Raw genomic sequence first — 23,894 nt, forward strand, 5'->3', positions numbered from 1 at the left:
AGTATTAGCTGTTACTAGTATTAGTAGTAGTAGTGGTATTATTATTATCAACAGTATAGGTTTCAGATTTGTTTTCTCAAAGTGCGTGATACAACCACTTTCAAATTGCCCCACTTTTTCTCCAAATTAAAAGAGAATATGTCCTTGAGATATATTTCTGGTCACAGAATGATAATGAATGTAAAATATTAAAAGAAAATTGTATCAGTAATTGACCCTATTATTCTATGAGTATCTTCTTATTAATCGAGAAATTTTATAATGGGTACCTTTGAAGTACTAATCCTGGTGCTTAATATATAAAAGATAAGTTTCTAATTTAAAAGAAAATTAGATATTAGTGGCACCATAAATTGCAAGCTTTACTCATGGCAATAACAGCAGATGCACTGATTTAACAACTTCTATATATTGCCCAGGGGGGCAGAAGAGGGAGAGGTCTACTCAAGGCTATACGTAATATTGATGGGTAATATGCCACAGTTTATGAATATCACTAAAAATTTTTGTGAAACAAGAAACAGAAAGAAATGGTAAATGGCTGGGCAATTTCACAGCAGCTTTGTTTGGTAAATAAAGGAAGAAGGAATCATAAGATGTAAGTGGGGCAATACTGGAGCGTGCACAACCTCTAAATGCTTTATAAAAAGTTGAATTTGACATATTTAGAGAAACTAAGATATTGAGGCCGTTCCTTTTTGTAATTTTGGTTTTGAAGCAATTTAATTAGTGTTATTCAACCACTACTTCAAAAATTGTTATCTTGTAAAGTCAGACTGAGTCTTAAACCCCTTTTAAAGCATTTTGAGAGTAATATTCCAAACAATAGCTCAGAATGTCCCTTTTAAAATATTTCTTTGTACTACACAATAAGTATATAATCTTCCAAATGTTTTTATGCATATATATGTGTTGTTTTACAAAAATGATTATATTATATAAACTGTTTTGTAACCTTCTATATCAATTACTAGTAGCTCAGGAATATATTCCCGTCATTAAATTGTTTACCATTATCGTCATTCTAAATTGCTATATAATATTTTATTGAATGTATGTTCACTAATTTGTTTAATCAAACTATATTCAGGATGTATCTGAAAGACCAATATTATAGCAAAGTTACATTACAGTCTATAGTCAATCTTAAAAAATATACTTCATGCTTCAAAGGCAATGACACTATAATAATGAACCATGAAAAAGCTATTTTCTATAGCAGAGTTCTTATTACTTTGAATAATCTAACCTAGTCTGATATGTAAATGAATTAAATTAAGTACTGAAATTAAGAGTAAAATATTTATAGCTCTTTCTGGGATATAGACACAATCTTTGCAGGTACAAATTGAGCCACTAAATAGAATGTATGATGTTTTTAGATCTTAGAAACCAAGTTCTATTTTAGGTAAACTCCTGTTTTAGAATGTTGTTTTTTCAAACTTTATGGAAGCATGTTCTCTCTTTCTAAACATCTTTATACATATATGAAGAATCGGTTCTTTATACTCTAGATAAATTTTTTCTAGCCAATGCTTTCGTTTTCAGAATGCTAGATACTTGAAAAAAGAAACATCAATTTGTTTAAAAAGTTAATACACTGTGGTACATCCACACTGTGGAATACTATGCAACAATAAAAAGGAACAAACTGTTGATACACACAACTTAGATAGATCTCAAGGGAACTCTGCTGAGTGGGGTGGGGAGAAGGGTGCATGTGGCTATAAAGAGGTACCAAGAAGGAGCCTTACGGTGATGGAGTAGTCTGTATCTTGATGTGGTGGTAGTTACCTGTACCTACACGTGTGATACAATTGTGTAGAACTGTATACACACATACAGATGAGTGCATGTAAAGCTGGTGAAACTGGCATAAGCCCTGTGGATTGTCCCAAAGTCACTTCCCTTATTTTGATGTTGTACTATCGTTATGCAAGATACTGTCATTGGAAGAAACTGGGTGAAGGGTACACAGGACCTCCTGGTACATTTTTGCAACTTCCTGTGAATCTATTTTTGAAAAGAAAAATTAAAGTAAATAAAGGAAATGTTTTAAAACTCAAAAGATTTTTAGGAGAGTTTAATGTTAGGGCTTGGAGTAGTTTAAAAGAAGAGAGACTAAATCAATAGAAAATAACGTTTTTTTTAAAGGCGCTATGCTGCTACCAGTAGTGCCTTAATTAATCTTGGGAATGCCTAACTGTTGGTTCAAGTTCAAACTATTTTTTATGGTAATTGCCTGTACACTTGAGATTAAAAATAGTCATATGTATTTCAGACAAAATTATCTTTGAAATTAGAATATATCCATGAAGAAAGTTTTATGTATCTCTGTGAAAAGCATGTAAAATGTTTAAGGTAGCATCCTTAATTCATTTATGTGTTATAATTGCATCTCTGCTTTAAGATAGAAAAGATATAGTAAAAAGCTTTTAGTAGTCTAAATATATTCTTACTCTCTTTTAAGGATAAATGATATTTAATTGAAAAACTTTTTATAATTGGAATTAAGAACTTACAATATTCACCATTTTCGTTATCTCACTTTAGACTCTATAAGTCCTATGAGTTGGACAGAATGAGGATGAGGATTTATTGTCTCCACTTTAAAAATTAGTACCCTGAAGTTAAAGGCTCCATTGTTAACCAATGACATAGGATTAGAATTCACTTCTGATTTTTTACAACCACCTTTTTCAACTGATCTATTATGTCTCCCTTCAAGATTATTATACTATGGCTTGTGAAACTTAGAAAGGTCAGTTAGAACACATTATGTAGGCATCTTCCATGTACAAACTGTATAGTGTGAAGGAGTGCAGGGTGGGACTTAACCAAATTCTTGTCCAAAATCTACTGACAAATGAATTCTGTAACTTTTAGTGATTTCAGTCCTCTTTGTCACTTCCCTCATATATAAAATAAACGCTAGAGTTCGCTTATGCTTCTACACTGTTCTAATATGCTGTTCTAATATCTAAATCTATATTCCCTCCCTACTATACTGGGTTATAATCCTCTTAAAAGTTTTGGGATGGCTCAATCTAGAAGACTTCACAACTGATCACTTACCACCAAGCTGTACTGATTTTTTGAGCTATATCTTTGTACATAATATGAACTTATGCTAGCTAAAAAACACTTTCAGTTTAATTTTACTTTACCACTATTTCTTAAGAAAAAAGTATTTGCATGTTTGGATGTCAACAACAAAATAAAAAGTGCTATCAATTTTTTAGTAGTAGTCTTGAAATCCTTTCTCCGCTAACCCTTAAGATCAGAAATGAGCTCTTTGTGGAGAAGTCTGGCAAATTTATTTTAAGTGCTAATTAGACTATATCTACATTTTGACCTTGATGTGCCAAGACTTCAACCTTTTTCTTTTTATCCAACTTGAGTTTGTGGACATACGGTCAAGAGTCCCAGCTGACAGCTATTTCTCAGGATATGTAATGTTTATGGTTCCTGGGTTTTAGATGTGATGTTTATTACCTTGGTTGTCTCATTTTAAAACACAGACTCATCCAATGATTTTATGATTTCATTACCTATGATTTTATGTTGTAAGGTATGTAAAACTTTACTTACCTCTAGAAGTATCTCTTTCCTTTTTGTTTACTATTCTGCAGATTTTCTTTAAGGGCAGGGACCACATCTGATTTGTCTTTATACAGAGAACATGCATCAAAAAAATCTGGGAATTTAGTACATAGACAATTACAGAAGGAATACATTTTAAATACGTGTTTGAAATAAACAATATTCTAAAAAATTTAATTTGAACTGTTTTGTAATTTTCCAAAAACTGTGTTTCTTAATAGACAATTCAAAAGTGTACATTAAGAGATATTGTTTTTATCTTCTCCGTAAAATATATGGTACTATATACCTATGAACTCTGGTGGCCAAGTGAAAGTTCAGAACTTCTCTGTGTTCTGTCAGGCTTTGAGCCAAGTATGCATGACAGAGTGCCAAGGAAATTTTTCTGCGTTTCTTACTGTCAAGATTACAAGGAGTGTGGCCAAATCAATCAATAATCCTTTAGTTTTTAAAACTGTTTGAGACGTTTGGAGATGAAAAGGTTGTAGGGAATCTACTCATCTGCCAGGCTGAGTAATTCACAAATTGTTCCTGTCCCTCTCGGGATTGAACCAGCACAAACAGAGGACCCTGAAGATGTAACTTTTAAAAGAACACAATGAATTCATGTTTGAAGTCCTGAACAGAAGATTTCTTCCAAGTGCTTTTTAAGAGGTTCATATCCTTTCGAATTGGATCTCTTTGGCAATTTACAAGCATTAGGCCGCCTTTCTTGAAATGTTGGCGTGAAGACCTAGGACTTAGATTTACTCACTAATTTGGTAAGAGGGGAGCAAAGTAAAGACTTCCTTGTTAGTTGTGACCAGGATATTTCCAGAAAAGGATGATATTATTATTAGAAACAATTTTTCTTGGGGCCGGCCCCGTGGCATAGCGGTTAAGTACGGGTGCTCCGCTGCTGGAGGCCCGGGTTCGGATCCTGGGTGCACACCGACGCACTGCTTGTCAGGCCATGCTGTGGCGGCGTCCCACATAAAGTGGAGGAAGATGGGCACAGATGTTAGCTCAGGGCCAGTCTTCCTCAGCAAAAAGAGGAGGATTGGCATGGATCTTAGCTCAGGGCTGACCTTCCTCACACACACAAAAAAAGAAACAATTTTCTTGATGAGAGTTGTGACCACATGAGCTATATTATTTGTTTGGTTCATTTCAGGTGGCTCAATCAAATAGTGAAAATGTCAGGTGTTATAGAAGATAGTTTCAATATATTTTACTTGGATTATGGGTATTTACATCAGTTGTACTGGCATTCGACAGATTTACAAGTCAACGTTTAACTGCTATAAATATTTCTGTCTGCACTAAGTTATTTTAACATTTGAAATTTGGAACTATATAGAAGTATTGAAAAGATTGGGTGGTAGGGCAGGGTAATTAATAGCGGAAAAAGATTTATAGATAATGGGACTTTGTCAGAGCTCTTCTGGAAAGGAGCACAGATTGAATAAAATTATTCTAAGCCAAAGTAATTTGGAGTTTAAAAGAATGATTATTTTGGTCACATGATGGTATACATTCATATAAGTCAGCATAATAAAAGCTAGCTGTTATAAGAAACAACTCAAAATTTCGGGGGCTTAATATAATAAAGATTTATTTCTGGCTCGCAATATAATCAACCATAGTTCAATGTCAAAGGTGGAAGTTTTACTCCGTGTAGTAATTAGAGGACCCAGGCTCCTCTCATATTGTGGCTCCTCCATCCCGTAAGGCCTTGAAGCTACATCCAAAGCTTCTGCATCCAGATGTTAAACAAGGCAGGAAAGAGAGCACAGACAAGGTGCACTTGCTCTTATGCTTCTTGGGCTGGAGGGGTCACCCATCATTTCCACTCGTATATTATTGGTGAGAACTAGCAACATGCCCCCCTACATATAAAGACGTGGGAAATATGATCTGACTGTGTTCCCAGGAAGAAGAGAACGCAGCACTGTCTCTGCCCAGCATTCAAGAAATGCAATAAAAATATAATAATAGCAATTGAGATCTAGAAACTGAACCCAAGAGGTGTAGCTCCAGAGTCCTTGCTCTTAAATACCATTCTATACTGCCTTTCCTTATGGAGAAGAAATAAGTTGTTAGTGATATAAAATGTATGCCATTAGCAGGTGAAACTAAGAGACCAGATGCTTTTAATTTAGATCTAATTATATTTGGACTTCTATTTCTAAGAGATTTCTGGGCAAAGCAACTCCATGGATGAACCAGCTGGAGTTGGTCCTTCTTCAGACTCCTTCTCTTGGACCCTCTTTCTCTTGGACTCCCTACAGCTTTCCCGTTGACTTGACCTGAAACCTTTCACACGTGTTCATTCTTCTCCAAGGTCACACTACCCAGGCAGGCCTGAGCTAAGTGTGAGGTATAGAAAGTAGCATGTGATGAAGCAAAGAGGCAAACTACAAAGGACCAGCCTGCCTTGATACAAGACCTGTCTCTGCCACTTACTAGCTGTGAGACCTTGGCTAATTACTTAATCTTTGCATGCCTCAGTTCCATTGTTTGTAAAATGTAGGTAATATGTATACATATATCATAGAGTTGTTAGGAGAAATAAATGATTTAATACTTGTAAAAAATTAAAACAGTATCAGGCATATTCTAAGTGTTATACAAATGTTTGTTAAATTAAAAAAAGAAAGAGAGAGAGAGAGACACTGAGTCCTCTGGGGATCCAAATGGAATGAGCGAGTTTTTAAAATCTTGGATTTTGAAATGTTTTCTGATTTAAACGAAAATAACCATGGTGATAATGGAATGTGTCTTCCTTAAATTTCTTAGTGATATTAATTGCCGAAGGTCAATCTTATTGAAATAATAAATATTTTAGCTACAAGTCCTATATATATGTATATTTGATTTGCCCCCTGCCTTATTCTCTGTTCTTTTATTTTTCATAGAATAATGGTTTTTCTAGAAATATTTTTATGTGTTAGATGACTTTTTAAAAAGTAAGTGGATATTAGATATAAAATATTTTTCTCAATGATTGATAGTGAGTAGACACTGAACAAAATATAGATCCTTGGTCCTTATTCCTGGCCTGAAAATGGCTGTTTCTATTATATAAAATATAATAAAATTTTATTATTATAAAATTATTATTTGAGAGATGAATAGTCTAAATAAATTATTTGAAATATATTTTCTGGAAATACCTTTAATTTGAGAAAGCGATGAGGTAAAAGTTGAGATAAAACTATATTGAAGTTTTTAACATTTGTTTGATAATGAATTAAGCAGCCTGTGTGGTATATTAGCTAATGTACATTTAGAAGATAATTATTACCTAAAGAAACTTTCTGTCCAATTTTAGTTAAAGATTCATTTTTATGACCCAGTTATAAAATGCTGTACATAGAAACATATTCAGTATAAGAGCTGACACAAGCTTAATTACATCAGTGCCAATGTACTTGTAATAATTTTCAGCTCAAGAGTTAGGCTCTGTTGTTCAAATAGCACGTACTTATCGAGCACAACCAGTACCTGCCTGCAGCTCTCCACCAGAAACTTCTGATGGAGAAATGGTTTGGAAACTCTGTAAATGCAAACTCATCTTTAATCTAAATCCATCAAATCCATGCTTTTAAAATGGTTCCTCAACTTTGGCAGTATTGACACGTTGGGCCAAATAATTCTTTGTTGTGGGGGCTTTCCTGTATATTATAAGATGTTTAGCAGCATCTCTAGTCTCTATCCACTAGATGCCAATAGCATCCCCTAGTTGTGACAAACAAAAATGTTTCTAGATATGGCTGAGTATCCCCTTAGTGGTCGAAATTACCCCAAGTTGAAAAACACTGCCTAAAAATATTGGAACAACAATAAAATCCCACATTTTTTCATGTTATTTTTTTTTTTCAAAATGCAGGAAAAGAGTTTCAATCCTTTTTTTGTCAAACGAAGTTTTTTCAATACATAAAAATATTGTCTTTCTGAAGTACAGGTTGACTTTTCAAAAAACAACAGTATCCCCCCAAAACCTTCAGCACTCACAAAGAGCTATCTCTTTGGCGGGAGAAGAGTTCGTATTTTGCTGATTTTTATTACAGTTGTCTGTAACAAGTTGACACTGCTAAATATGAACCCTGTAGTATAATAAACCTTTGAAATTAACTTCCAAGCCTTGGTTGCCAATTTTTATTCTATTGTGTCATTTAAGGAGCAGATGCTTCTGACAAATTTTCAGTGTTGTCCTAACAGAAAAATAGATGATAGCTTTATCCCCTGTCTTTTCCTCCCTATTCACATCTAATATCACGTTTCAGGAACCCTTAGTTCTAAATATCTTCTAAAATCAGTTGAAACATAAGTCATAGCACATTGCTGGTATGTGAGTCCTTAATGCTTACACTTAATTGTAGATTTAGACCCAGTATCATTCTCTGTGATATGTATATTCATTGTTAGAAACATATTTTAATGTCCCTTGCCATAATAGATCATTTAGGTGTTTAGTATCTAGTGCTCTTGCATGGGCTCTAATTAATATTTTTTTTGCAGAATTTTACCCCATAGGGAATAATGTGATGGTAGTATTCCTGGGACCTATTCCCAAAGCCAATCTACTCCCCTTTTTATACCCACTAGTTCTATATAATAAAGATACAGATCTTTATGATATCTCTCTGTGAAAATATTCATAGTTGTGAATTTCCCACAATGAAAAGAGGATAGTGACACTTGGCCATAGGAAGGGATGAGATGAGCAGGCTTTAAGAGGATAAGAGCCACTCTAAAAAGGAACAACACAAAATCAAGAGCAGTGTTTACCAATATAAGGGCAGATTCCTCTGGCCAAAGTGGGATTTATGGCTCCAATAAATAAGGAGTAAAACTTAAGATAGAATTCCAATACACAGAAAGCAGTGGGTTATGAGAGAGAGAGAGTGTAGCAAATTCAAGGAGAAATATGAGAAGGGAAATGGAACCAGAGCATTAGAAGTGACAAAATGTGGGAGCCGGTCATCTTTACCAACACCCACAGGCCCTAATCTAGGATTTTAAACTTCATTCTTTTCCCATAAATGTAGATCAAGGGAAAAGTTTAATAAAACATAACTTAGTTCATAGAAGTAGGAAAGATTGGAGGAAAGGAAGAAGAGGACCTAACATTTATTAATAGTCTACCATATTTTAGGTCATGTACCAAAATTTGAGAATGCCTTTTTTGGTTAGAGAGAGAATAGCTATGTGGTTTTGATAAAATCCAAAAACAAAAAAAACAGAGGGGATTAATTTTTAAGAAGTAATAATCCATGGAGAATACTTCAAAGTAATAAGGAATGAGAATGTAGATTTTGTTTTTGTTTTTTCTTTCCCTTGCAGCTGTCAAAAAGGTATGAAAAATTTACCTTTTTAAATTTAAAAAATTAATAATACACTCCTAGGATTATGCTTTGAAGAACTTTTTAACACTTTGATTGAAGTTACCATCTCAGACCTGTCCCTCACCTTTCTAGTAGTTGTAAAGAAAGTTCTTACAACAATCCTCATTCTCCAACGTACCTTAATGGAGTCATCAAGTTTGGGAAGTGGTCATTACTAGAACTCTGGGCTGAAGAAAATAGGGAAATAGATGTATTGATAAAATAACCTTACTGAGCAATTTTTCCTATTCATTGTCCTTCTTCAAATAAACAAATGAGTAAAACTCATCAGCAGAGTAATGTCAGAAAATAAATTTTTATATATCAATGTGAGAAGATAAAAATTTAGGCCTCGGCTATAAATGGCCAAAATTTCTCTGATCTAGCTTTCTGCTAATGGAAAGGCAAGGCATTGAATTGTTTTACCAATGATGCAGATGAGGCCTAGAGAAGGTAACTGATTTGACCCCGTAATGAGGCCAGTGTGAAGCTGAATGAGGCTCAGCAACCAATTCCCTTGCCTCTTAAGATACTGCACCCTCTGTTTCAAAGCTGATCCACTATCCATGGTTCTGAACCAATGAAAAGACCCTGTTCATATATTTTCAAGAATTTACTGTGCACCTCTTGTATTCTAGGTAAGAAGTAAGAGACAAAAAGATAAGTAAGGCATTTCTTTTCCTCAGAGAAACTTAAAGCCTAGTGTTTCGACGTTTGATTTGTCAGTTGATTACAATTCAGAGCATTAAAAAAATAAATAAATAAATAAATAAATAAATAAACCTTAATTTGCTCCATGCTTGAAAGATACTATGTCTTCTCTTTCTATCCTTTAGTAGATGTTCTTCTGCATGTATGTCATATACACGGAGAAAGGAAAGAAATTTAAGTTACTCAGCTCTTTGAGGACCTTAAAGCTCTTTTCATTGTTAAAGGAGAATGCTTTTTTATAATAAATTATTTCAATTATAAATAGGAAGTCCTCCTTAAAGAAAATTTGGAAAATGCACAAGTATAAAAGAAAGCTCCTAATGAGTTTACACACAAACACAAGCATTATAAAAAATACTGTTTTGAACATCTGTGAACAGAAAACGTTTTTCTATTTAAGATCATTACTTTAGGACAGATTCTTCCATATGATGACAATTACTGTATCAATGATTATCAATATTTACAAAACCTTTAAAAGGAGGTTATACACATTTACAGGAACTCCAGCAAGATGTGGGAGTTCTGCTTCAAGGGCCCTCACCAGAATTGGCTATTATCATGAAAAATAAAAATTGAACTTTGATAATAATTGCTTGAAAATGAAAATAACAAAAATTTGTTTATTACCCACAAATAATGGGATAGAGTGCTTAGTTTTAGAATCATGGTGAAAAAGCAAAATGATCATTTTTAGGCGGTTTAAGAAAGGGAAAGGGGCCGGCCCCGTGGCTTGGTGGTTAAGTGCGCGCGCTCTGATGCTGGTGGCCCGGGTTCGGATCCCGGGCGCGCACCGAGGCACCACTTCTCCGTCCATCCTGAGGCCGAGTCCCACATACAGCAACTAAAAGGATGTGCAGCTATGACATACAACTATCTACTGGGGCTTTGGGGAGAAAAAAATAAATAAAATCTTTAAAAAAAAAAAAAAAAGAAAGGGAAAGAAGGCGCAATAGGCAGTTTGAATCTGCCTGGAGGTCTACCTTAAGGTTAAGCACCCCTAAACAGCTACTGCTTTTTATTTTTCATTTTCTAATTCTTTTTTTCTTTAAGAGCTCTTGTGGAAACTATAAAGAGTGCTTCAATATGTAGTGTGTAAAAGGGGTAACCATTTAAACATGTAATTTATATAATTCAGGGACTGCTACTATTGGGGTCATAGGTTGGTAGTGTGTTATAATGAGATACTCTGCAATAAGCTTTACTGAATTTGCAAAAGCTCCCATGCTCCTGATTAATACCTTTCTGCATGTTACCATAGAATCAATATCACTTTCAGAAAATAGCAGCTAACCTTAGAGGAGGGAAGGGAAAGAAATGATCTCCCAAGATCAGTGGGTCTAATTTGTTTGTTTGCATATGATATTCCTAAAATCATCCCCATTTTTGATGAAAAACTCACCTCAAGGCATAAGGACAAAAGAAAAACAGGTAATTAAAATTAATGAAACAAAAGCAGTAATTATGTACACAGTTGATCAACAAATCACTTCAGGTGGTCCCAGAATTTATTTATCTTGTTTCTCGTTGGCTGGTAGGCTGATGTGACTAGACAGATTGGGGATGTTTACCTAACACAGCTACTGTCTTATCCCTGGGAGATGTACTGAAATACAGGACAGTTCCATCTTTTTGTGAAGAGAGCAGCTTGATATGAGTGAAGTATTTGATGAGGTGTTTCCTATTAATTTCTAAAGCAACTGTCCTCCTGTTGTTATCCTGAAGGACTTTTCTGGCTAGGCTAACAATGAGGTTGGTTCCTTTGAGCTGAGAAGCCCAGGAAGACAGTCTTCAGTATTTTCTTTGTTTTCATTATGAATATAAAATGTCCTCAAATATTCTTCCTTATTTCTCATTACAAAGAGCACATTCTCTGGAATGAAGACAGGGAGAAATCCATATATGGCTTTCTCCTTGGATCCTCCATAGTCCTAAGAACTACTGCCTGATTCCAACTACTGCTGTTACCTGTGTCTTCTGCAGCTACAAGCTAGCACGCTTCTTAAAGCTGTTTTCATTGGAGACCTCCAATGTAAAGCGTGGAGGCTAAATCTTGTAATAATACTTTATGGCATATTTTTTACAGCAGAGGTGTGGTGAGATGTTTTACCTCTATAGAAATCTACAGATGGCTTTCTTTCCTTTTGTTCCACTTCTAGCCAGTGAACCAGCAAAAGGGTTTACTGTTGCAGTGAGCTATTTATAATCCAAATTTCACAGTAGACTTCGCATGCATTTCCTTTGATCCCTGTTTGGTGTTATAAGTCCCCAAAAGAGAAAGTAGAATATTCTTTCCAACTTTGTGTAACTTCTGTTTTGTGGACAACATGTCTCAAATTATATGCGGTTTTATAGAAGAAAATAGCATGAAATCATTAGCAGGAATTGACTTTTAATGAAGATGGCGTTTATCATGGACTGTCCTCCTGACAGCCTGTGAGACACCAAGGAAAAATTCTAAGCCTACCCAAGTTTAAAGTTATCCCAGGCGGAACATCGGATAGGCCAGATTGAGCAGGCTGTGTTGAAAAGATTTTCTCATGCAGTGCCGTCCGTCCAATCTGTTCCTGGCATCACCAAAGATACTCAGGCTAGCTGGCCAAGTTGTTCTCATAATTAAAGCTCATATAGTTGATATTAGAATGCAACTTAGCTCATTTAATTTTTCTCAGAACTTTAAACTCAAAATGTTCGTTCCATTCCACTCATTTGAAATACATCAGGATCAGAGATTTTTTAAATTAAAGGGACTGTATGTATCTTCTAGCTAACCACCAAATTTTACATATGAAAAAGCTGAGGTTTGGAGAGATTATGAGACTTTTTAAAATCCAAGGTAGGCCTAGAACTCAAATCAGTGAAATCTCTCTCTTGAGGCTTGTACTCTTTTTCTCTGCGCCATGCTGCCTCATTTCCTTCCTTTCTTTTTTCCAACAGGTATTTATTCAGTGCTGGGGTGTGTGTGTGTGTATGTGTGTGAGAAAGAGAGAGATTCTTATTATCTTAAGTTTAAGGGTATTATATTTCCGGGCCCTCATATGCCATCCTTAGGATACCTGTGTAACGTAATTATATGTGTTCAGTGACGTTGTGGTCTAGACAAGGGTTTTCAATCAGAGATGATTTCATCCCCAGGGGATATTTGGCAATGTCTGGAAATACTTTTGGTTGTTACAATTGAGTTGGGGGATGCTACAGGCGTACAAAACGTAGAGGCCAAGCGTGCCGCTTAACAAGCTAAAATTCACAGGACAGCTTCTACAACAAATAATTATCTGGATCAAAATGTCAATAGTGAAGAGCTTGAGGAATGCTGGTCTAAAATACTGAGGTGTTAGAAATCTTTCTAAATTGCCTAATAGGTTGTATAATTGTAAATTTTTGAATTTTCTAGACCAAAGAAGCATTTGGTTTATAAAATTTAGTCCAGAGCCAAAACATATATGAACCCATAATACATTTGGCCCATGAAGACATATCAAGCCTTTTTTTTCCCCAACAACTTGTGAGATGGGAGAAGAAATCCTTTTTATCTTTTATTCAGGCTTAAGGAGGTCAGTGATTGTCTTAGTCAGCTCAGGCTGCCATAACAAAATCCCATAGACTAGGTGGCTTAAACAATTGTTATTTTTCTCACAGTTCTTGAGGCTAGAAGTCCAAGATCAAAGTGTTAGCATGGTCGGTTCCTGTCAGGAGCTCTTTTCCTGGCTTATAAATGACTGCCTTCTCACTCATTCCTCACGTGGCAGGGGGAAGGAGAGACAGAGAGAACAAGCTCTCTGGTGTCTCTTCTTATAAGGATGTTAATCCCATCATAAAGGTCCCACCCTCATAACCTCATCTAAACCTAATTATCTCCCAAAGGTCCCATCTCCAAATACTGTCACATCGAAGGTTAGGGCTTCAATGTATAAATTTGGGGGGAGGTGCATAACGTTCATAACAGTAATGATGCTCAAGTCACAGCTTTTCCCTCCTTCTCAGTGAAAGGCAGGAGAAACTCAGTACCAAGCACCTAACACAGTGCTTAGTGGGCTGGGGATTCAGTAAATGCTTGTTGACTGCCTCCCTGCCTAAGAGCTTTCATGAGCTGCTGCTTCCCAAAATGACCTGAGAGATGACCTCTCTCTGGGAGGGAAAAATGTGCAGAATTGTCTGAAGCCCTTAGTTTGAGAAGAAAATCAGAGGCAAAGTGAAGGGAAGCTGAACAAGGGCACCTTGTCAATGGAAAGATTTGTGTGTTTACTGACTTTCGTTTTTTTTCTCTCTCTCTCTCCTTAGTGCTGTGTAAATTCTGAGTTGAGTGCTACCTGGTCTGGTTCTCAAATATATAAAATTAAGCCATTTTTCTTGTTATAAATGAAGACGTATATATATATATATATATATTTATATATATATTTATATATAGATATATTTTTTTGCATGGTGTGTATCCACATACATTCTTTCATTTATAATGGCAAAAACAAACTAAAAGTGGCAAGGTCTTAATGCTTGGATATTTGCATAATGCGTCCTTCTTATGGCAGTGGATTTTATCAAAAGCATAGAGGAAAATTGCCATGGGGTGATGGTCTCCAGCTGTTAAATAGATTCCACCTGTTATTTGCAAAGCCAGGAGGACTAGAGGTATACTAACTGTCCCTTACTGTAGTGTGTAATTAGGGAATATCCCGAATTATCTAAGCCACCAGAGAAAACAGCAATTAAAAACAAAATGAAAACATGTTCTTTTCCATGGAAGAAGCTAAAAAAGCTGGAAATCAAATGGATACGTTAAAAAATAACCTATTCATGAAATGCTCTATCCAGCTGCAAATTATTAATCATTAACAAGCGTGAGAGACAAAGGGAATGTAAAGTGTCAAAAGCAAAGGAAAACCAGATCCTCGTTACATGAATATAATCTGCCAGAACTGGTCAGCTTTAAAATGCGTCTCTGTGGTAATGACCCTGCGGTTTGTACAGATTTAATGGTTGTTACCTATAATTTCTCTAGAATTACTGAGTCAGGAAGCACTGTGCTCTTGGTTTGTGGGACCGTGTTGTCTTGTTTCAGGAGGGGTTCTTATCAGGATGGGTCTTGGATGGCCTTGCTTTGGATTTTATTCTTTGGCCCTTGAGAAGCAGTGTCATAGACAGGACACTGGAGCAGGAGGCCCACACCTAGATGTTAGCCCTAGGCTCCACCGCTCACTGTTATGGGGCTCCGCAAGGCACTGATCTCTGCGATTCAGTTTCGTGAAGTATAATATGAGGATAATATCCATTGCCTACCTACGTCCCAGGCTTGTTGAGAAGTCCATGTTGAACAGTATCTGTGAAAACATAGGCAAATGGTAGCACGCTATCTCTGAGCTAAGGATGGTGTTATTATTGTGATTTTTTTAAATGATTATTATTTTAATGACTACTAGACTGGTTCTATTGCTCCTCTGGATTTTCAAATATTTGAGCGTTTTCTCTTCTGAACTAAATTGGATACTCACAACAGCAAATATTTGTCATGTGCTTAAAAGTACCAGAGATTTTTTTTGAAGAGTTTGACATATATTAACTTATTTAATCCTCCCAACAACACTATAAAGGAGATAATATTATTCTTATCTGTTTTATAGAGATGTTAAGAAGGTAATGATTGAAACACAGCTAATAAGTAATAGAGTTAGGATTTAAAGCCAGATCCTTGTTCTTATGCACTGTGCTGCGCGGTAACATTAATATGATATGAATGTCACATGAATGTGACTAGTATAGTGGCTGGTTGAATCAGACTTTAAAATACAGCATGCCACCCACATCCTTACTTGGTTTTTAATAGCAAATCTGAAGTCATCTCTCTAGTAGTAATAATAATAATAAGAAGAAACAAGTTGAATAAGGTGCAGATGCTTTACATGGATCTTTTATGTTTTACGATAAATCTTGTGGTAAGTACTGTTATTGCTATTGTCCTTATTTTGAATTGAGAAAACTGAGGCTCAAAGAGGCTTTGACTAGACCAGATTCACATAGTAGTTAATGGTTGAACTGGGTCTGATAGAGACTATCTTATTCTAGAACCTTTATTCGTAATCGCCACATCAGGTTGCCTCTTTTTTGTTTTTTTCTTTTTTAACACCTTGTCACATTCCTTCTAATTGTATGATATTGGACAGATTTTCTGAAGCAATGAAGTAGTATTCTAATCACACTGGCCAATTTAGGGCAAAGCTGTCTTATGTATACATTGTTGATATAAATCAGTTGTGGTTTTTGTTTATTCTCATGGGGCAGAGGATTGATATCTTCTTCTAGGGAGGACTGTGGTAGGATCCATCATCTGAAGAAAACCCTCAGTGCGTATGCGTGTTAATCTGACAGATGGTCAGAGTTTAGAGCCCAGATCTTACTTCTGCATTGCCCATAATAAACAAACTATATTGGAAGGTTTGAGTGTACAGAGGGAACACAGAGAATTGATTTAGGACTACTTGCTAGATGACCTTATTTTACATTAATTTAATATATTGACCAAATTTTAAAAGTTATGCCCTTCATAAAATGGCCTAAGGATGTGTATATGAAAATTAAAACATTAATGCAAACGCATAAACCATAAAGCAGCAGCAGTATAAAACACGCAGCAGGAAAGTCCTTTGGGGTATGCTAACATAAAAATAGACTCGTTATGCATGTACGTATGCACTACCTCCTAATGACTTTAAAATAATTTGCATGCCAAATGATTATCACAGAAATACTCATTATGTCATTGGTTAAGGATTTAAATTGGGTCTTTGTGGGCTGAAGGTCATTTCCTTGTTCTAAGGCCAGTTTTGACTACGGTATTCAATCTGCAAAAGCCAGGTAGGAATCTTAGATATCATCGGTGTCCTCATTACTCTGCTGATTAACTGAAAAGCTAGACTTTCCTCATTCCAGCTATGCATTACCATGGATAAAGCCGAGTATATTTTGAACTAGGAACAATGGTAGTCAGTTAGAACAAAATCTTCCCATTATCAGACTTAGTGAAAGTCTCTTAGCAACTTTCCCATTGTATGTATTTATTTGTTTATACTCGATCTTGTCTGAAGTGGGTTTCAGATATTTTCTTATGAAAATCGTTGCTGCTGACAATATTCCTAGGGTGGTGATGATCCAGGTAGCACATGTATGTTACCAAGAGTCTCTCTTGATTAGGTCTCCCATGGACTAGAAAATAAAATTCTGTGGACAAGGAAATGACTGTCAGGTAACAGGGAAATGTGGATTATGTATGTGTTTATTTGTGCATATCATGTCGAGGAAGAAGGTAGGTAATTCCTGTAGGATCGAAGGCTAAAATGAATGAGTTATAGGGAAAGTGGGTTTTCCGAAAGGTAAATGTCAATAGGCAACCCAATCCAGAATTTCCAGTTTTAGTGGCCATGTTTCTACTTTAGTTTTGTTTTTTGTTTGTTTGTTTGTTTTTGCAGGTAGATTAGATAGGGAAACAGGGGTAACTATCTCAGTTCTAGAACCTGGTTCCTCTCCATCTTTCACACACTGACTAGGATTTTTGCTCAGCCCCAGTATCCAAAAGAAAATCAGGTTGGGAAGTCCTTCAAGAACCTCCCTGTACCTTTGTTAGGCTCACTCATTTGTTTACATGTAATGTCCTTTGTTTTTGCTTTTAATTAATTTAATTCCAGTATGCAGTCACATTTGAGAACCGTTATTCTAAGAAAACTTAATTGATAAGGGTTATAAATCCAATGATTTATAAATTAGTTCTTTGGCGATATTTTCTTTTTTCTTTATGAATAGGGAGCAAGTGATAATCAGAAGATCATTTTTATCCCCCTTCCTTCCTAGGAAAATGAATTTTCAGGTCCCATTGGTTCTTAACCTGGCACTGGTTGCCGATAGTACCAGATGCCAGTGCAGTAGGTGTATTTCTCAAATATTCTAATATCAAAACATGTATTATAAAATTAACAGGCATGGATGGAAGCAGAACAAGATGAAGTGGCCTTTACTTTTCGCCTTCATGCTGAAAGAGAGGATTTCCTCCAAGGAAGGATAATTAAGTTCCCGGGAGAGTGTTCTTTGATCTTATTCCCTAGAGCTATACTAAAATAAGAGGGATGCTCTTTTTGGCAGGGAGTGATGAGATGTTATAATGCATGGGGGCGGAAGCAGGGGTGCAGATTTGACCATCTCTTCAGTTTTGTTTTGGTTCATCATCAATATTCTTCTCCTTTAGTCATTAGTACTCAGTGTTAAGACTGACTGAGTACTAAGGACTAAAGGCAAGCCTATCTTCCCCGTAAAGCCATTCCAAACTACTAATCTACCCCTTCTTTGAAGCGTTGTGAGACTTCACCCTATGCCACAAAAAACCTAGCCTTTCATTGTAAGTAATCTGCATGTTACCAGCCTATGAATAAATCATGTCAGTTAATGATCAAATTATACTGGTGCTGAGCCTCCATCCTATTTGACTGTAGCTTTTATAAAACTCTGCTGCACTGCCACCAACAAATGTTTTCAACATTACCAGGGGTGCTTATACATGTCTGCCAATTAATCCTAGTTATAGTGAGTCTCTGAATTTTTTTTTCAGATTCTAACAATCCAAGATTCAAAACTCTTAAGGAGAATTTTCAGCCCAGACCTCACGTGAAATGTTTCCTGACATTATCAGTTGCTTCACGGACATTCCGTAAATGGGTTTCATTTAATAAATAGCATTCATTCAACAAATAGTTTGTAGCATTTGTATTAGATTTCTATTGCTGCTACATAATAGAGTGCCACAAACTTGCAGCCTAAAACAACATCCACTTATTGGCTTACATTTCTGTAGGTCAGAAGTCTGAGTGGGCTTGATTTGCTTCTCTACTTAGGGTCTCACAAGGTTAAAATTAAGATGCCAACTGGACTGGGCTCTTATTTGGAGATTCTGGGGGTGAAACTGCTTCTAAGCTCCTTCAGATTGTTAGTAGAGTTCAGTTCCTTGTGGCTATAGGACTAAGGTCTCACTTTCTTTATTGGTTGTCAGCTGGGAGGTTATTCCTAGCTCTTAGGGACAGCTCTGCCATCCTTGCACATGGTGCCTTCATCTTCAAGCCAGCAGCACCATGCCAAATTCTTCTCATGCTTTGAATCTCTCTAACTTCTTCTTATGCCCAATTCCAAAGCCATTTCCATATTTTAGGTACAATCATATATCACTTAATGATGGGGATACATTCTGAGAAATGCGTCATTAGGCAATTTCGTCATTGTGCGGACATCATCAAGTGTACTTACACAAACCTAGATGGTATAGCCTACTACATACCTAGGCTATATGGTGCTAATCTTATGGAACCACTGTTGTATATGAGGTCCATCACTGACCGAAACGTTGTTATGTGGCGCATGACTATGTTTGTTAGAGTAGCACCCCACTTCTGATACCAAAATCTGTGTTAGTGTTCTATTGCTACAAAATAGATTATCACAAATTTATTGGCTTAAAGGACCACCCCTTTATTATCTCACAGTTCTGTAGGTCAGAAGTCCAGCCAGGCTTACTTGGGTTCTCTGTTCAGGGCCTCACAAAGCTGAACTCAAACCGTCAACTGGGCTGAGTTCTTACCTAGAGGCTCTGGGGAAAAACCCTTTTCCAAATTCATTCAAGTTGTTGGTAGAATACAGTTCCTTGAGTCTGTAGTTCTGAAGTCCCTGTTTCCTTGTTTGCTATCAGCAGGAGGCTGCTCTCTCTTTTTAGAGGCCATCTACATTCCTTCTCATGTGGCCCTGTCCATTTTCAAAGCAGCAAAGGTGCATTAAAACCTTCTCATGCTTCACATCTTTCTGACTTTTACTTCTGCCATCATCTGGAAAAATTCTGTACTTTTAAAGGGCTCATGTAGTTAGAATAGGCCCACCCAGTTCATCTCCCTTTTGCCCTTCATATACCATGGGTGTGACACATCATCATATTCACAGGTTCCACCCATACTCAAAGGGGATAGGATTATACAAGGATCATTACAGGTCATGCTTGGAATCTGCATCTATAGCACCTCTAGGGAATATGCAAGACATAAAGTTGTCCAAGATTCTAGCTGATCTAAGAATGCATATAAATGATAAGATGATATGGGCAAAGTGTAAAGCTGGCTGAAATGTATGGGTTAAGTACCAATAACAGTGTTTGTATAGTATAATCATTTAAAATCATTTCTAAAAGGATAGTTCAATTTATTCTTCACAAAATCCCCGTGAGGTAGAGCTTGTTATTCTCATTTTACAGAGGAGGATATTGAGCCTCAGAGTCCTTAAGTGAATTGATAAATGTCTCAGAAATACTGTTAGAACTGAGGCTTGAACCCAGATATGTCTGATTTCAAGATGCTTAAACCCTACAGGACGTTACTCCTGGTACTCTCTCTACACAGCTTATGCCCCTCACTCCTCCATGAGCGTCCCCTCGTTTGACCGTTATCTGGACCACCCATACTTTTCCCATCTTCTATTCCGTGTTCCTCCACATGAAGCCCAGTTAGCCACTGAGGTCTTCTTCAACGCCCTCAGGGAGATGAGAAGAACCAGAGGGGCCTTTTCTCCTTTACTTCTTAGGTTTTCCTACCTTTAGGGTAGACTGGTCTAGCAAGACTCCTGCCTCCAGAAACCTCCAGGTGAGGAGCAGGCATTTCTCTCTCTCTTCATGTATAACCCTAAACCACAGGGGGCATGCATAAAACTCAGTGACAAGTTCTTCAGCTGGTTATGCTTTACTCCTATGACAGTAAACACATTGGGTTGACAGTGACATGCCAGTGTCCCAATCTAGGAAGCTGCTATGCATGTTTCCTTTGGAGGTCTCTCTTGTTTAACTTTGGTACTTTGGTGGGGAATGGAGAACAAAACTTCTGTATCCTCCACTAGGAATACTTTGTCTCCTTCCTGACTCTCAGATCATCTTATACAGATTAGAAAGTATATTGGGGAAAGGAGGACTGGGGTTGGGGGCTGCTGCTGATCACAGCCCTGACAGGAGATCTGACCCCATATTATTTAGAATATGAAGTGTTTATTTCTTCTTGGTCCTTATAGTTATGCTCAAGCTGCCAAAGCAAAGGCAACAAGAGAGGTACCATTTGATAATCTGATGCTTCAGTTCAGTGCTGGTTTCACAATATGTGCTCAATAAATGCCCTTTGAAAATGGCTATCAAGGACATTAGTATCATTTTAAATAATTCTCTATTGAAAAAAAACAACCTCTTGCTTTTTTTCTGCTGTCTTATCACCACCAAATTCCACTGCAAATTTCATGATCTTATGCAAAAGAGAAAACATCCTGACCACAGGGTGAATTCCTCAAAGTTCTGTCAATCAAGCTAAATCATTTTAACATGGAGAGTAGAGCGTGCCTTTGTCACTCCTGTACTGAAACATCTTCTTTCTGTCAATGTGCCAGATGACTCTCATTTATTTACATTCTTAATTAGAATTTTTAAAAATATGTCTAATTTATTATATGTAATTATAATAAATGTCAATGTAATTAAGTGATATGACATTATTGGTCATAATGGAATTAATCTTCATACAGTATAAATCAAAAATTACTAAACAATGTGAAGTTAGTCTGTTGTGAATTTCAAAACTGAAATACAATGCAAATCATATACCCTACTAGAGGGAAAGGATAAGCATGAGATTGGATAGGATGGATTTGCTGTCAAAAAGCACAATTAATGGTTTCTCCTTCAAGCTCTATGAACTTGGTTCAGACTGATAGTTGCAATAAGATCAAGTGTAAATGTTGTCTCCACATTGTCATCTTGCTTATACACTTGGTTCAGCCTTGAAAATCCAAATGTTGTTTTTTATTGTTACAGTGTTAGTAATGAAGATTCCTAAATTAGTAAGATCAAGAGTAGACCAAAACCTGTGTTTATGGTTGGCACATTTCTAGAGAAAGTCGATACGTATTGGACTTTTTTACATTCAGAATAATGACTAATTTCTATTTGTATGAGATTTTGATCAGAGGAGAGAACCCAAGAAATGTTTACAAAGAAAAGCAAGTGTTGATTCTCAACTGGAAAAGAACACATGGGACATTTCTTTAACTAAGATTTAAAACGGATTGTGACACTGAGGCAGAAGCAAGTTGGCCAACACGGCTCAAAAATTAAAGCATGTTAGCAAAAGCAAACAAAGAGCCTAGATAATCTTCAGATTATCAAGCCAGTCTATCTCTTTCTCCCCTTGACTTGCTACCAGTTGCGGAGGCCACTTGGTTTGAATAGGGAAACTCAGTTGTTACTCCTGGATAATTTAACAGAAGGAAGGTTATTTGATTCTAGTCTTGGCTGGACCTGATTGTTAGTACTAAGTGACTACTGGAGAAGTTGCCTTCAACCATGTAGCTTTGAAGACTTGCTAGCCTAAAAAAGCATATGGAAATTATGTAAACTTCCAAATTACTTGGGATATTACATTTGGTATGATTATATATGTATATATGGTTGAAGTCATTTTTGTTGCTCAATGTTTGAAATAAAAATGTCTAATTATTAACTCAAATTAATATTTAAGATACAAATTGACAGAGGTTTTAAATTTCAATCTTACAATTTTATCTCCAGAGCTTTTGAGAAGAAATTTTTTAAAAAAGGAACACAAATAATGAAGAAAGATGTTGCCTACAAACAGTAAATGCAGCTATGATTACTTGTATAATTAGCAAGTTGGCATTTTTAAAGAAGGGAAAGAGATTATGTATATGTGTGTTTTTTAATTTTAAAAATTTTACTTAAAGTAAGAATACCATTTAAAAAAAGAATTTATGTGAAACATGAAAAATTTGTTATAATGCTTTAAAGTGTATTTTTCCAAATAATGTCTGATTAAGGCTTGCAGATACCACGAGGTTAAGCAGAATGGTATTAATTACTACTTGAAAATTATTTTGTGAAATAGCAAAATGTCTATGTTCCATTGTGTATATATGACATATGAAATCTTCAGTATCTCTTATGAGGTTAAGATTGGTGCCCTTTTCATTAGTTCATACTTTTATGTTCTTATCTTAATCTTTTGGTTCCGTTCCTGCCACAAAGTTTATTTCATAGTGAAGTGTTGCTATTGATTTTCTTTTCTATTTCCTTCTTAGAGTAATTCTGCAGAAGTTGCTGTGTAAACATCACAGGAAATAGAAGCAATCACTCTGTTTTAAGATGAAATTTTACTCTGATAATGTTTATAAGCAGAGTTTTACATTTAGAAGAGTACGAACTTTATATAAGGTTTATGAAGAGCTTCACCAAATTCATTTTCCTGGTTTGAGTTAGCTTGCCAAAGAAAGCAATTTTATTTGATACAAGTGCCAGTAATAATGTTTTCTCCTTAACACTATATAAAACACTGCCTAGTTCTTATGCAGTTTGTTGCCGTGGGTGATAGATCAGTTTCATGGTACCAAAACACAGAAATCAGTTTGAATGGATGAAGAACAGTTTGGGTACAACTTTGGTCAAGCTCCCAGTTTGTTACTGAGTTGTATTTAAAATAACACCTTGTGACCACAGAAGCAGGTTTCACCAAGAAGGAACTGGTCTGGGTCTGGAAGGAAAAGTAGTTTTCTTGTCAAAACTCCCTCCATTCTGCCTTTGCTGTTGAGGGATCATCTTAAGAAACAAGAGTAAGGATGCTCCTCACCTCAGGGGTATATGCAATAATAGTCAGCCTGATATTCTCGACATTTTTAACCAATGGCTTGAATATGTCCCATGAATCAAGTCCCTGGAAATACCAGGCTGCTCTTTAGAGAAGCGTGTGCTAGGCTGGAGCCAAATGATGTGAACTGGTGTATAAATTGAAATGAGACATGTCAAATCTAATTGAATTCTAGTGAATTGAATTGAATTTTGCCACTAATTCACTGTTACCTCAGTTTCCTCATAAGTGAAATTTAGTTCATAATCCTTGCTCTACCCAATTTATAAGGCCACTGTGAAGATGAAATAAGATAATAGATGCAAATATTCTTTGTAAAGTTAAATGCATTATGCATTTGGGTGGTGGGCAGTGGTCACATTAGCTGTGAAATCCCACTGAAGTACTACAGGTAGTCCTGGCAGTTATAATAGATTATAACAGATTGCATTTCTAGAATAGGTGTATAAATTGAAATGAGACATGTCAAATCTAATTGTTCCCCAAACATGCTATTACAATA

The 23,894-nt window shown here is 36.0% G+C and overlaps 1 protein-coding gene across 15 annotated transcripts in view; it reads left to right on the plus strand.

Moving 5' to 3' along the window:
- Positions 1 to 23,894, plus strand: part of NRXN1 (neurexin 1) — a 1,082,241-nt gene that overhangs the window by 826,410 nt on the left and 231,937 nt on the right. The gene's annotated exons all lie outside the window — the stretch shown is intronic.

This window comes from Diceros bicornis, chromosome 12 (assembly GCF_020826845.1).
Source record: "Diceros bicornis minor isolate mBicDic1 chromosome 12, mDicBic1.mat.cur, whole genome shotgun sequence".
NCBI classification, from domain to species: Eukaryota; Metazoa; Chordata; class Mammalia; order Perissodactyla; family Rhinocerotidae; genus Diceros; species Diceros bicornis.